Below are 11852 nucleotides of genomic sequence, written 5' to 3'. Positions count from 1 at the left end.
GACCCTAACATGCCCTCCCCCATCAAAAGCAACCTTGTCCTCAAGGCTGAAGTTGTGAAAACTATTGAAGAATAGTGGTTGATTAACATGTCACATCTTATGGAGAGGTGTCTTTGCACTTGATGAGGAATTCCTTGATTGTGTGGGAGCGGATATGTATTTCATGAGTATCGAGGACTTGTTCGGGCCGGAGCCAAAGTGAACTTCCTCATCCAATTTTGGCAGATTCGTTTGAACTCTGCAATTGTTCCTCACAACTTTCTTAAGGTAGGATACATGGAATACTGGGTGGATTTTCGAGTAGTCAGCAGGGCTAGTTTGTAAGCGACTACTCCTATATGTTGAAGTATTTGATAAGGTCCATAGAATTGCGGGGCTAATTTCTCACAACATTTTCTGAGAGGGGTTTGCTTATAAGGTTGGAGTCGCAGGATCACTTGGGTCGCCTACTCGAAATGACCTCCTTGTCGCCTACTCGAAATGACCTCTATGAACAATGTTGGTTAGCTTGTTGCTTCATTTGATTCTGAGCTTGATGTAGATTATCTTTGGGATGAGCGATCATGGTGGCACGGTTCTGCAGGAGCTGAGCAACTACCTCTACTTTGGAAGATACGAGGATATAACAAGTTGGAGAAGGTGTGAATTGGCCATACACTGCCACATATGGCGTCATCTTGGTGGCCTCATGATATTTAGTATTATACCACAATTCAGCTAAAGGTATCCATTATCCCTATTGATTCTGCTTGTCATAAGTGAAGCACTGCAGATAGGTCTCCAAACATTTGTTGACTACTTCTGTTTGACCATCAATTTGGGGATGATAAGATGTACTCAATTTGAGTTGTGTGTCGTGTAGTTAAAAACGTTCTTGCCAAAAATTGTTGGTGAAAGTGGACTCTTGATCAGACAAAATGGAAGCCGGCATGCTATGCAGTTTGAATATTTGGTTCATGAAAACATGATCCACCAATGTTGGGGTAAATGGGTGCAGTAGAGCACAAAAATGATCATATTTGGAAAGTTTGTAAACAACCACCATGATGAATGATTTGTTTCTTGACCTTGGTAGACCTATAATGAAATCTATCAAAACATTTTCCCTGACAAAAGAAGGAAGTGGAAAGGGTTGTAAGGTTCCCGGTAGCTTGAGTGTTTCCCATTTGTTGCGATGGCATACTTCGCATTCAGCTACAAAAGTAAGAATGGCATGCTTCACGCCGGTCCAAAAGAAAGAGTGGCATGCTCGTGCATAAGTCTTATGAAAGCCTGAATATCCAACAACTGGAGAGGAGTGAAACTTTTCCAAGATGCAGGATTTGAGGGTGGAGGTTAAGGATAACACTACCCGATCCTTATAGCGAAGAACATTATCCTTCTAAAAGTAATTCTCTGAGGAATTAGGATCTGCTCGTAATCTGTTAATGATTCAGGATAGAGAGGGGCGGGAGAACCATCATGATGGTATACATCAATCCAATCTGGTATGGGTAGAGAGAGGGATAACAAGGTTCCCTCTTCCTCAAATTAGCACGATAAGGCATCGACCAATACATCATCATGTCCCTTCTTATAAATTATCTCATAATCATATCCCAACATTTTTTTGAGCCATTTATTTTGTTGTGGAGATGATAAACATTGCTCTAGGAAATATTTTAGGTTATGATGGTCAATGAAGATTTCGAAACGACACCCCAATAAGTATGGTCACTAAGTGTCCACTGCATGTAAGATGACCATCGTTTCTTTCTCATATGTAGATTGACCCAGATGTTTGCCACTGAGTTGTTCATTGTTGAAAGCTAATGGTTTACCATCCTACATTAATATTGTGCCAATGCCGGTACCTAAAGCATCACATTCAATCACAAAAAGGTTTGTGAAGTGTGGTAGGGCCAATACTGGAGTGGAGCACATGGCCTATTTGAGAGTCAGGAAGGTTTGCTGACCTGCGTCAATCTAGAGAAATGATTTTTTCTTGAGAATATTAATGAGGGATCAGGAATTGTGTCCATAATTGCTGAAAAATTTACGATACTATCCCGTGAGACCCAAGTATCCCCTCAATCTCTTCAAGCCTTTTGGTTGGGGCCAATATTGCATTGCCTGAATCTCTTTTGGATCAACCCTTGCTTCTTCACAACCCATAGTGTGTCCCAAATACTCTACATCTTCCATGCCAAAGGAACACTTGGATAATTTGACAAATAATTTGTGATATTGGAGCAGTTGCAATACCTGGTCAACATGCTGAAGGTGTGTGTCCCATGTTATGTTGTAGATGATAATGTCATAAAAAAAGTCTAGGACAATTTTTTGAGATATGGTTTCAAAAGGTGGTTCATGAGGCTCCGAAAAGTGGATGGGGCATTACAAAGACCAAATGGCATGACCAAGAATTCATAATGGCCTTTATGAGTTCGGAAGGTTGTCTTAGGAATGTCAACTTCCTTCATTTGTATTTGGTGATAGACCGAGCAAAGGTCCATCTTGGTGAAAAAATTGACACCGTGCAATTCATCAAGCAGATCATCAACTACTGGAATAGTAAATTTGTCCTTGATAGTGAGCTTGTTAAGGGGCCGAAGGTCAAGACACACGTGTCATTCACCATATTTCTTTAAAACCATGACTAGTGGATATGAATAACGACTGGAGTTGGCACGAATAACACCAAATTCAAGGAGTTCCTTGATGATTTTTTAAATTTCATTCTTTTGTGCAAAATGATATCGATAAGGGCAGACATTTGGTGGTTGGTTACCTAGGAGAAAAGGGATGATATGATCATGTTCACCCCTAGAGGGTGGGAGCTCCTTAGGTTTGTCAAAGACCCATTGGTGGAAATCTAATGCTTGTTGCATTTCAGGATGAATGTTAGGAGGAGTGGATTCAATAACATGGATGGCATTAAATTGTGCTATTATCCCATGATGACCATTTTTAAAAAGCTTCCCCATTCGATGTGAGTTGATGATAGTAGGAGCACCTACCTAGAGTCCCCGTACTGTATCAGTATGGACATTCTACTTAAAGATCATATATAACTCCTAGAAGTCCATTTTGATAGGGCCTAGTGTGCGGAGCCATTCATCACCTAGGAAAATGTCACAACCGCCCATTTCAAAGGCAAACATGTGGGTTTTGAGGTGATAATCCCCCATTTGAAGCTTAATATTTTCACAACGTCCTTCACATTTCATGGTCCCCCAATCGGCAATAAGGACATGGAAATTAGATATTTCCTGACAAAACAATGAATGCCTTCTTCTACTCTCTTATGGACAAAGTTATGCATGCTTCCACTATCAATCAACACCACTGTTGGCTGATGTTTAAGAAAACCTTAGATTTTTAGAGTATGGGGACAAGAAATGTTGGCCAGGGCATGGAGTGAGATAATTGGCTCATCCGACGTAGTTGTAGTATCAGTGTCCAGGGTTGTCAGGGGTTCACCCTCTTCCTCCTCAGGAACTTCAATGGATGGAGCTTCATCAAAAAAGTTGTTTTTAGTAGCGTCGATTTGAAAGAATTTTAGTTCCTTGCATTTATGTCCCAGGGAGTATTTTTCATCACAATAATAACAGAGTCTGTGTTTCCTTCTTTTAGCCATTTCTTTCTGTGACGCCATTTGAACCTTAAGTGTTTGGGTTGGGCCCATATCTGGGGTGGGACATGCTCGTGCTACGAAATTTGTACTATTGGATTGGATATTTAAAGTGACTTCTACCTCTAAGGCCTTATTGCATGCTTCCAACCGAGTAGTTGGGTGATGCATTCTGAAATGGGCTTGGAAGAATTCCTTTATGCCACTTATGAAACATTCCAAGTAAAAGGCATCTCCTAGTCCTTCAGTCTGGATGGCCAATTGTTCAAAGCCTGCAATGTAGTCTCATACTGTACATGTTTGCCTGAGCTTAGTTAGATGACCCAAAAAGTGAGATTCCCAATCAAAGTGGTCACAAATGGGTTTTGAGAACAATTTCCAAGTTGGCCTCCCTGTATAACATTTTTGATGCCACTACCACCACTGCCATTTCTCTTGGTCTAGGTAAAGAGATCCCATATGTAGTTTAGTGTCATCATCCCAGATATTATTAAGGTGGAAATATTGTTCCATTTGTGCCACCCATATTGTTGGGTTAGAGCCATCAAATTTGTACATGTCCAACTTGGGTGTCTGGTGGTTCGAATATTGGTGACCTCCATGGAAATGAACGTGATGGTTGGATTCTCCTTCTACATGTGCATCAACACTGTGTTCTTTCCTCATGGGTTTGCAAGGTGTCCTGAGGGCTTCCAACACGTGTGATTTTGTCATTAAGGGATGTCTGGAAGTCATTGAGTTTTTTCTCGATGGGTTTTTACTTTCTCTGCAACCTTCTCTGTAGCCATAACTTGAGACCTAGTATCGTGCATGCACTAGCCCCGGTCAAAGGTTTGAGATTACTTAAGAGTAGTATGGCTAAAAAGAGGGCAAGCTTAGGAGTCTAATGATGTGGGTCACTTGAAGTACAGTTGGGAAAAAATTTGGAGAACATGAAAATTGGAGGGCTTATAAGTGAATGGTACCATTGCGATCAGCTCGTCGTCCTGAATCTTATGGTCTAGGTCTCTTGCAAGTGTCCCATGATGGCCCAAGCCTTCTTCTTTTTTAACTTTGAAAGGACTGTGGTAGTAGAAACCCCAAAGTCTCGACACTCCAAAATGTTGTATGACAATTTAATCTAGATTATAGCGGCTAAAACCCTCCTTGCACAAAGAGCCCGATTTGCATTGTGGAAACCCTAACTGTTGAATATGATCTGTACAACGATGATAGAAACCCAATTGTTGGATGTGATATGGATAACAACGGTTGAAATGTAACTGTTGAATCTGATTTGGATGAAAAGGTAGGGGCAATCTTCAGATAGTTGAGGGAACTATGGTCACAAAGGAGTGTTAGGTGATACAGATCACGATATACACAGGGGTCCAACAATAGTACTCGACCCAATCTTTCAGAGCGCTAACTAAGGAGGATAGACCATACCCTTAGCCATATTACCTGACTACCCTATTGTACGTGCGAGTAATCTCTCTGAGTGATGTTCTCAGTGTACTGTAGCAACAAGACAACCGATGACTTATCTAAGGTTAGTTTTCAGGTTACCCCAGGGGGTCTTCTGATATACCCAAGGGCATTTGAAAGTGCATTTCGTGCATGATTCTGTCTAATGCGCTACTACTCTAAGGGATGCCCATAGGGGTTACAAAGGGGTCCAACAAGCGTGACCACCTCTTGTAGTTCGTGTGTGCATACATCCCCAAATCCACATGTCTATGCGCTCAACGACAAATCTCGTAGTTTAAAGACACTAGAACACGTCTCTAGCCTTACAAAAAAAAACTTTCCAAAATTGCAAGTACAACTGGCCCTGGAAAGTGATTTGATACCACTTGTTACGCACTTGATCTGCGAGAATAACAAAATTCCAGAAACACGAAACAATATTGCCAAAAACACAGAAATATCACATGAATTTAGACAAGTTGCAAGGATATTTTATTATTCATAAGTAGAATACAATATTCACTTGCCTCTTCGAGAGGGAAAAGTCCAATAGAGCAGAGTTCAATTACAATAAAAATCAATGCTTCTTCTCTTGCTATCTAAGACTATTTATAGCTTTATGACATCCAAAACCCTGACTACTATTGGTCCCTTGTATAACACAGGTTAACCACTTTATTTATTAATTATATCTCGTTTATAACTAATTGTGATCCTTTTTCTATAATGTGGGTCAACCACTTACAATTATTATTAATGTAGATAACCACTTATGGGCTTTATTGAATCAACTAACCAAGTATGACTCTGATGAGGCCCCTTGGGCTTATTACATAAATAAAGGGGTTAGGGTTGGACCCTAACAAAATGAGAGTTTTTGGAGAATTGGTAACTTCTAATGATCTTTCACAACTATTAAATCAGGTATAACTATTTCATAAATGAAACAAATAGTCAATGGGGGAAACAAATCCAAATCACTTGAGTTAAAATCCTACATTATTATAATAAAATATAGAATGAGTTTTAAAAAAATGTTAAATATTGATTTAACTTCAGAGTGAAAGCTTATGTAAGAAGAGTAATTCTTAATATTAAAATTAAATTTTAAATTTTTAACTTTATTATTAAGATGCATTGTTTTAAAAGAAAAATAATTATTTTTTATTCAAAATTAAAATGAAATTATATATATATATATATAAACATGCAAATAAAAAACATAATAAAAACACTAAGGTACACCAAAGGAATAGAAGATTTGGGAAGATAATCTTGAAAAACTAAATCATTAAATATGAAAGCTCTTATTTCTAATAAAATAAATATTATATAAACATTCTTTGGAAGAAAAAAAATTGAGATATATAAAATGTATCACTGCATATACAACGCAACTTGGTGTAGCATGTAATACATTGAGATAAAGTGGATTCAATGAATGACAAATATCTCTAGCACATAATGCTAATCTTATTGCAAAGTGGAAACTAAAGAATTAATCAAGTGTCATAGATGTGTAGCAACAACAAATTTAGTGCGAATGACAGTTTTCATTTTCACCTATGCTTAGGATTTTCTTCAAATACTGTATATTTAAGAGTGGTTTGACTTAATCGTAGATTTATTATGTTTCACTACTCCCGCATACCACTCGATTTTTGGACAACCATACGCATCGAGTCTCTCAAAAAACATTAGATGATCCACACTTAGCAGTTATAGTATCTCATTGCATTGGTGAATACATAGCCTTTTAAGATGATGGTGATTCTTAGCTCCTCTATTTCTTTACACCAGCGCACGACTACTTGTTCTAAAAATCAAGTAATAAAACAAAAATTGTGGCATTTCCAACAAAGGGTGTTGAATTCAAACAACTTCCAAATTGTCAACAATATTACTGAACATCTTTTAAATATATATATATATATATATATATATATATATATATATATATATATATATATATATATATATAGATATAGCTATATATATATATATATATATATATATATATATATATATATATATATATATATATATATATATATATAATAGTTTATAATGATGGTAAGTAGAAAAATCTCGAATCTGAGCTGCTGCGCACGCTTGTTCGGCCCTGCAAATTGCAAGATCCGCACTCCGCGGATCTAGAAGACTGCGCGCGTGCCCGCTCCTGCATTTTCCGATCCCCGCGGGCGGGTCTGCCGAGGGCTCTAGCGTCTGGCTGCGGTCGGCTAGGGTTTGTACGCCGAAGGCTCTAGCTTCTGGCTACAGTCGGCTAGGGTTTCCATGGAGGAGCTGGATCCCCCCCAGGGACCTTCCTCCCCTTCTCCGCCTTCCGCTGCTGAGGCCTTCAGATCCTTGTTGGCCTCTCTGCCCAAGAAGAAAGCTGTGGAAGCCGCCAAGTTCGTGAAAAGGCTAGAAGACATCCTCGAGATCGCTCTTCCTCCTGAAGGTCCGATTCAAGTAGCTTTATCTCTGGCGGATCGCGCTCTGGTTGGTCAGTTTACAGGTCTCTGGCCCTCCCCGAAATCAACAGAGAACTGGGTTGCTAGAAACTGGGCTCCGCTGATCAAGAACAAGGTAACATCTTACTTCCTCGGAAGAGGTTACTTCCTATTTGAATTCTCAGAAAAAGAGGACAAGGATCTCATTTTCAGAAATGGCCCCTACTTCATGGGGCCTCAAGGGTTGTATTTGAATAAATGGACGCCAGATTTCGATCCGGCGGTGGATGTGCCTTCTGCGGTCCCGGTATGGGTAAGGCTCCCCAATCTCCTGGTTCACTGTTGGAACTGGGACTCTCTGAAACACATCGGAAACACTCTCGGGAAATTCATAGACAAGGCCAACAACAAGGATCAGTATGACTGCGCCAAAATTTGTGTGGAGGTAGATCTGGAGGTCGGATTACCAGAAGCCATCAAAATAAAGGTAGGTCCTTGGATGCATGTCCAGAAGTTGGACTATGAGCAGCTGATGTTCAAATGCTGGAAGTGTCAAGTCTACGTTCGGTAGAGATTGCTCGTCCAAAGGGGTAGAGGAAAAAGGGAAGGAAGAAGGATGGAATCAGGCAAAAAGACCCAAAACTTATTTAAGGAAGGCTACAAATACTAACACCAGAGCCCCCCAAACAGGCCCTGCTTAGCATTCACCCTTGGAGAGCCAAGGGAACAAATTTGAGATCCTCGGATCTGAAGCCATGAATACCCAGGAGACAGAAACTCCGAAAGAAGTCTCTCCGCCTAAATCTAAAAGCGAACCAGAGAGATCCAAAGGGAAGATGACGGAAGAGGAGGAGGAGACCCAAGAGTCCGAGGAATCGGAGGAAGAAGGGGAAATAGGGGAATCGCAGTATACCCCCAAAAGATCTACAAGAGGCCGAATGTCAACAAAGGAAAAAAGGGAGCAAGAAACATACAAAGACAAGCTCCAGGGCAGCCAACCAACGCTAGAGAAACTCCTAGCAAAAACCCTGAAGATGAAGAGGATCCAAACCCAGAGCTCCAAAGGAGCTCATCACAGCAAAAGTAAATGATGAAGATAGTCTCCTAGAATTGTAGGGGATTGGGCTCCAAAGCCAAGGAAGAAGCATTGAATAGTCTAATAAGACTGGAAGCCCCTAACATCCTCCTCATCCAGGAGACTAAACTAGAGGATTTAGCCTTCCTCCAAGCAAGCAGAAAGTTTTGGAAAAAAGAAGGAGCGCATGCAACCTCTGCCCGGGGAGCATCAGTAGGACTTGGGTCCCTTTATAATCCAATTAAGTTCTCCCTTATCTCTGAGTCCCTGAACACTCATTGGATTTTGTTAAAATTGCAGCATTTAGAATCTAAGGAAATTATTAGTCTGGTCAACGTATATGCTCCTAACAATGCAGGTGAAAAGAAAATATGCTGGGACTCCATCAAAAACTTGGCAGATTTGGAAAATTTGGAAAACATTATCATAGCCGAAGACCTCAATCTCACCCTCCTTTCGTCAGAAAAAAGAGGAGGCAGCATCGTCAGAGATCCGACAAGAGAATCAGTAGAAGATCTCATGCAAGATTTGGATCTGTTAGATATCAAGCCGACCGCCGGCAAGTACACGTGGTCAAACAAGAGGGTTGGCCCAGGACACATAGCTGCAAGACTGGACAGATTTTTAGTGCAAAGTTCCTTCCTGCTTCTAGGATTAGAAGCTAGATCGCACATCCTCCACAACAGCATATCAGATCACAAGCCTATTAGCCTGGAACTGCTGACCCCCAAGGATCTGGGACCTATTCCATTCAGGTTTAGCTCTCTCTAGATCAAAGAAGCAGACTTTATGGACAAGGTCAGAGACTGCTGGAAAGACCCTGTTAAGGGTTCTGCCTTCTTTGTGTGGGAGGAAAAACTCAGAAGAGTTAAAGCCATGCTAAAAAATTGGGCCAAGTCCCTGCCCAACCCAGCTGCGGAAAGGAAAAAATCTCAAATAGATCTAGAAAACCAGCATCTCCATCTTGAAACAGCTGAAATCACAAAAGAGGAATTGGAAAAGGAGGCCAAGCTTCAACAAAACTTCCATAAGGCATGCCTGGCAGAAGAGGAGTACTGGAGACTCAAGTCTAGAAGTCTTTGGCTCAAATCTGGTGACAGAAACTCCTCTTTCTTTCATAAACAAGCTCAAGCTAGGAAAGGACAGAACTCCATCATTGAAATAAAAGAAGAAAACAACGTTCTGAAGGACTTTGCAAGCATAAAAAAGGCAGCTTCAGATCATTTTGAGAAGCTGTACAGGGAAGAAATAGGAGCTGAGCAAAATGACAGCCTGCTGAATGTTGTCCCTAACCTCATCACCCCCAAGATGAACCAGGTCCTAGAAAGCAAAATCATGCTCAAGGAGGCCCACTTCGCCATGGATCCGGATAAAGCCCCGGGACTGGACGGTTTCACACCGAGATTTTTACAAACCTGTTGGCAGATAATTGAGAAGGAATTCCTCAAAATGATTCAGAAATCCCAGGACTGTCAGAAGATTGGAGGTTGCACAAATTCGGCATTTCTTGCCCTCATCCCTAAAGAAAAAGGGGCAAACTCCTTCAATAGATTTCGTCCAATTTCATTATGTAATATTGGGTACAAAGTGATCACCAAAGTGATAGAAAACAGGTTGAAAATATTTCTCCCTAAAATCATTCCAGACAATCAAGGGGGATTCATCCAGGGCAGGCAGCTGGTGGACAATTTCGTGCTGGTACAAGAGGCAATCCATTCCAGCCAACACCAAAAGGAAAAAGGTATGGTTATTAAATTAGATCTAGCTAATGCCTTTGATCGTGTTAGACATAGATTTTTGTTTGATGTAATGTATAAATTGGGATTCGGGCAAAGCCTCATAAAGTGGATAAAAGCTTGCATATCAGAGCCTTGGATTGCCCCTCTAGTGAATGGAAGGGCCGCTGAATTTTTCAAAGCCTCTAGAGGGCTGAGGCAGGGGTGCCCTCTCTCACCTCTCCTATTCGTCATTCAGGCTTCTGTTCTCAGTTTCTACTTGAATAAAAAGCAGCAAGAACAAGACATTGCTGGACTATGCATTGCAAGAGGGGTGAAATGCATCAATCACACCCTCTTTGCTGATGATACCCTTCTGCTGGGAGCTGCTACACCGCACTCAGCTATCAAATTCAAAGCAGTTCTAGACGATTTCTGTAAGACCTCAAGCAGCGTGTTACACAAGGGTAAATGTCAAATATACTGCTGGAACATCCCCGCTTCTTCTGCAAACTCCATAGCTAGATGCCTTGGATTTGCAGCCTCCACTACTTGGTTCTCATTCAAATATCTTGGTCTGCCAATCTTCAACAAGAGGGCATCAAGAAAAGACTGGTCTCCTCAGCTAGAAAAATTCAAAGCAAAGATGCAAGCCTAGGGATCCTCTTGGCTCAACATCGCCGGCAAAACAGTGCTCATTAAGGCAATTCTCAGCAATCTTCCGATTTTCAAATTCTCTGTCCTCCTGGCACCTGTGGGAATCATCAAAAAGATGGAGGAACTAATCAGGCACTTCTTCTCGAAAGGTGGCAAACAAAATGATAAGAGATTTTCCCTAATCAATTTGGAAAATGTCACAAAACCAATTTTTGAAGGGGGGTTGAATTTTAAAGATCTCAAAGCTCAAAATCTAGCTATGGGAGCCAAATTAATCTGGAAAATCATTGCTCCTAAGCCAAATTGGGCACAGATTGCACTGTGGAGGAAATACTTCAGAGGTATGAGGCTCAGATGTTTGGATCAGCCTAAAAACACACTCAGAAATCACTTCAGCACTTTCATTAACAGAATTGTTCCAATGATAAAAAACTACTCGCATTGGATTCCTGGTAATGGCAAGCGAATTCAGTTATGGAGTGACAGAATACTGGATCGACCTCCATTGGACGAATTGGGAGACTTTACAGAGTTAAAGAAATGGCTTGCTGCAGCAAACGTCCACACCCTGTGGGACATTTCACTGTGGACAGAGGATATCTGGGCGGGTTGGAAACAACTCCCTGTGCCCAACGAATTACAACCTGAGTGGGCAGCGATCAGATCTCTTCTACACGGGCTGGCCCCCATTCACGCACGCAGGAAGGACGTGAGGGGCTGGGGGAAAAATCGGGCAGGCTATACAGTCACGCAGGGATACACCAAGTGTCTTGAGCGCCCTCACGTGCCTCCCAACCCTGCCCCTTGGGTAGGCATATGGAAGTTCCCCTCTATTCCCAAAATAGATCATTTATGTTGGATCCTCTGTCACCAAAAAATTCTCACTAAGG

This window comes from Pinus tabuliformis, chromosome 4_2, assembly GCF_031772625.1.
Source record: "Pinus tabuliformis cultivar Carrire ecotype Pingquan chromosome 4_2, CPIR1, whole genome shotgun sequence".
In the NCBI taxonomy this organism is placed as follows: Eukaryota; Viridiplantae; Streptophyta; class Pinopsida; order Pinales; family Pinaceae; genus Pinus; species Pinus tabuliformis.
This window is presented reverse-complemented; position numbering follows the sequence as displayed.